This window comes from Bombus impatiens, unplaced genomic scaffold, assembly GCF_000188095.3.
Source record: "Bombus impatiens unplaced genomic scaffold, BIMP_2.2 scf_3612, whole genome shotgun sequence".
Lineage (NCBI taxonomy): Eukaryota > Metazoa > Arthropoda > Insecta > Hymenoptera > Apidae > Bombus > Bombus impatiens.
Window position 1 is genome coordinate 78,014 of NT_180031.1, and position 4,407 is coordinate 82,420.

Genomic DNA, 4,407 nt, shown 5'->3' on the forward strand with positions numbered 1-4,407 from the left:
CCGAGAGACGACGACGACGACGACGACGACCACGACGACGACTGCGACGACGACGACGACGACGACGACGACGATGTAGTTGACGGAAATAGGAGGGAGACAGAGGGAATGAGAACTGTTCTCTCTGCAACTCGGCTTGTGTGTTGCGAGTCTGGGAAAACGCATCGACAACTGGAGCCTTCCACGAGTCCACGCGTTTTACTAAATGTGTAGCTGCCGCGTGTCTGGATCAAACGATCCTTTCATCTTTGCACCGGAAGTCTCGTAATCGAGCGTATTCCCAATTACTTCTGGAAATTCTGTTGTGCATTCGCTCTTGCGATAAGAAAGAGAGGGACCACCGCCGCGACGTTTAGTTTCCGAGTTAACACGCTCGCTCGTGCTACGTATTTTAAAACTCTGCCACAGAACAAATGCCTCGCATTGCTTCTTCGCTTTGTAATTACTCGTAATTTTTATCGCGACTCGATAAAGCCGGATAGAGTCCTTCCCGCGTGAGATGATTGATCGACGCTGGCGACGTGTTTTCGCCATGTTTATATTTAACATTCTTCGGAACATACTTGGACCGATGCACTAGGGTATTTGCGGTTTGCTCATATATCACTGGAATATCAGTTGGACAGTTTTGATGTATTAGTCTCATTAGCTTTACGACTTATCGTTGCTGCATTTCATCAAGGTTTATGACTTCTTCCTTGCAACGTGTTCCCCTCCCGCGTTCCACCTACAAGAGTGACTCGTTCTCTTATTATCTATCGCGATACGCGATCTTATCTATGCATATACATATGGAAATCAAAGAATCCTCGATGGCGTGGCTTGTTCCGTGTTGCAAACGTGGCAGCACGATTGGCGCAAAAGTTGCTCGCTATCTTCTCCCACTCTGTTTCGCTTCTCGTTTGCCTCTCTCTAGTCTGTTCACGGCCCCTCGCTGCTATAACTCTACCCATCGTTATCTCCGACAAGAAGACTCCCCATTGGTTGTTGATCTTCCCACTCGTAGTGATGCCTCCCTCGCTCATCGCAACCGTCCTGCGTGTTCCAAAGCTCGTCTGTCCCTCGGCTCTTCAGGACATTCAGTTCGTGCGTGTGTGCACGAGCCTCGCAGCTATTCCAGAAGCCCCATTGGGCCAAGGGGAGCATCCTCCGTTTCTGATTGGGCCGGCACCGAGAGCATCTCTGCTCATCCTCGCGTTTGCGCGTCTACCACGATCATCGTCTCTCTCGTTGCGTGTATAGTCGGAGCTGCGTTATCCAAAATGGTGGATTCCTCGGTATACGTATGTCCGTAGATACGAGAACCAAAGTCGCAACGAATGGAGCTAACAATTTCTATATTAAGAAGCCAACAAGGACGAAGTTGCAGGGATCGCGTTGAAGATTCGGATGGGAGATCCTGCGATCGTTCGGCTGAAGAAAAGAAACGTAACGCGCGGCGATAATTTTCCTTAGCAAAGATAGTCGCGTTATTTGCAATGACGTTTCCTCCCGGTCGCGCGGCTCGGACGATCGAGTTCGTCTCCGAGAATAGAAGGAGGCGTTAGTCATACATCCCGTCGTAGATCTGGCTATAACTGGCGTCTGTGACGGGCCAACGCCATTATGGCAGACACGCAGAGAGAAGCGATACGTGCACCGCGACCGGAACGAAGCGAGGGGGAGAGTAAAGACATTTACGAGGAGGAAGGCAGAGACCGGCTGGCGGAAGAGGAGAGAGAACGAGAAACGGAGAATGCACTGGCAGCGTTCATTTGCGACGCCAGTAACACGCTGCCGCATCTATTCATACACAGCGGCTGCACCCACGCCGACGGCGCGCAGCTTGCGTGTATCCAGCGTCGACGAGGGAAGACCGCGACAGAGAGTCAGCGAGAAAAGAGAGAAGAGAGAAGCGAGAAGAGCGGAGGGAAGAAACAGACAGGCTTGGCAACAGTGGCCACTTGTACGTTCTACCTTCTCTGGCCTTCGCGTCTTTCGTTCCACTCCTCTCAGTTTCTCTCATTTTACCGTGAACCTCGCGGAGTTCAAGAGAACACAGTGACATCCAAGAAGGGTGAGACCGAGCGAGATAGTGTGATAATTGGAAGAGGAAACGGGTTGGGGAAGAGGAAGGGAGAGACAGAGAAGAGCGTAGCGTAGGTGGAGGCGCTGTTTCATGGTTGGTGGGGGCCGGAGGTGGTGGTGGAGGCCCCTCAGGAGGTGGAAAAGGTGGATGATGAGGCGGGGGAGCAGGAGGTGGTTACCATGGCTACCAGAAACCACAGCCGCCGCCACCGACGATGCGAGAGGTGTCACTGACTCCTGGCAAAGCTACCACGCACTTATACACCTGTACGGATACCTACGTACCGCTGAATATCGTCTCTACAGACACGTTTCTTTGCCTGTACTACGAACCTACCTGTGCTACCTGGTACGCATCGCGAGATAATTTCTCTCGAGTACCTTCTCTCTGTGTCGCTGCCGCTGCCGAGCTCGTTCGTAACGAATTTCATCTTTGAGCCGACGACCGTTTGATCTCTGTACAAGTATCGGTCGAGGTGTCGCATATGGTATTTCGTAACGTTCGAGGCTCTTAGTACTTTGAACTTGGAGATATTCGGCAGGAAGAGAGAATTGCCAAATGGAAGTTGGGTTAAAATTATCGTTTGGACTTTAAGGCCATTCGCCGTATCAGGAACGAACGCTCGCAACTTGCATATTGCAAACGGTTGAAAGGTAAAAGCAAACGTGCGCTGCGCGTAGTGATCTAAACAATCGATCGTCGTAGCGGACATAAACCGGGCCTCTCTCGAGAAGTCGACGTGACTTAAAAAGACCATCTCGAGCAGGAGAGCGGCGAGAAACAAAAGATCCGCCTCTTAACCGCGGCCGTTCGTTCCGTTCCTACTCCTCCCGCCCCCCAACGTCGTTCCTATCCTTTTTCTTCGACGACTCTCCCTCGACAGGACGGGAATTAAATTAAGGCTTCCGAAAATAAACTCGGCGACATTCAATTGTTCCTCGCAGGGGCCGAAACGACACGAGACGGCGGCAGAACGGCGGTGTCGAGCCTCGTAAAAGATGAGAAACGATCCAGCAAGATGGCCGACCTGACGATGTTGGACGCGCGTTTTCTACCTAGTGCCGCTTATATCGGAGATACCGATATACAGCGTGCAGAAAGTAAAAGGGGCGAATATCGAGAAGGAAAATGAACCGTCGAACGGTCGCTGAGCTTATATGGACGGACGTGTATCTAAAAGAAAAAATATAAATACTTAACACCGAAGCTATATGGCGATGAAGGAATTTACCGGTTCGAATCGCGGTAAAATGGAAAGGAAACAGGTTAAAGGCCGGTGGTAGAATTTCTCTTAAAACCCTGGCAGAAAAGAGAAGAGGTACTACATGGGGATGGAAGGGTGGTTACCACGGTGGCGATACGATGCTCTTTCCACGTCTTCGTCGCTTATCGTGTGTATAGTCCGATTCGCTTCGCGGTCTCCATGGGAACCCGCGGAAAAACCTATCGATTCTCCCTTTCGACTCCTCTGAAAGAGAACTCCTTCGAGTATCCTTTGGCCACTTTCCGTTTCTCTCATCTTCTACGGATCTCTTTCGTCTCCTCTTTCCGGCGGGAGCCACAGCTTTACCTTCCTCGACAGGGTTAGCTTTTACTCTCTGGCGTTGGTCTCCGGAAAAGAAAAGGAACGGAAGAGTCGGAGCGAAGGGGAGAAAAAGACAGAAGGGGGCACGGCAATGCCGTTAAAAGAGGTTTATTTCGCTAATAAGACCGGACTTGTGCTGTGCTTATTGAAACAATAAAGAATCACCCCTGTGGGCGGAGGAAGGAAACCCTCAAGATGGCGACCCTTCCTGGTCATGCCGTGGATATACCAGAGGTACGTGCACTGGTTCCAGAGTGTCGGCTGATCAACTCCCGATGGATTTATGGCTACGATATTGTGGTACGCCTTCACTTTCCTTTTGTCTCGAGTTTCGTGTTTCTATCGTATCGTTCTTTGCCATCTGCTTTCCGGCTACATTGAAATCAAGCACTGCTTTCGTGCGACGGAACGTTAACGTTAGAGTATATGAAAAATGAACGAAAAATCATCGAACGTGAAACGTTTGAGTCGTTTTCCTTTCACGCTGTCGTGATACGGATCGAGCGATAATTATAGTAAAAAAAAATTGGCGAAAGAGCGACGGTAGTACGACTACGAAAGAATGAATGAAGCCTACATGACCTAGTTTATCGACGCGTAATTTGGGTTACCGGTGAGAAGGTTGGATTAGAATCGAAGGGTCGTAAGTATACGGGTGCACGTCAGAGTTTGCGGCGCTCACCTCCCTAATATGCTGCGTTATCGCGAGATTTATCGGTTATCGGTTACGTGCACTTCCCTCGGCTGCGGCTCC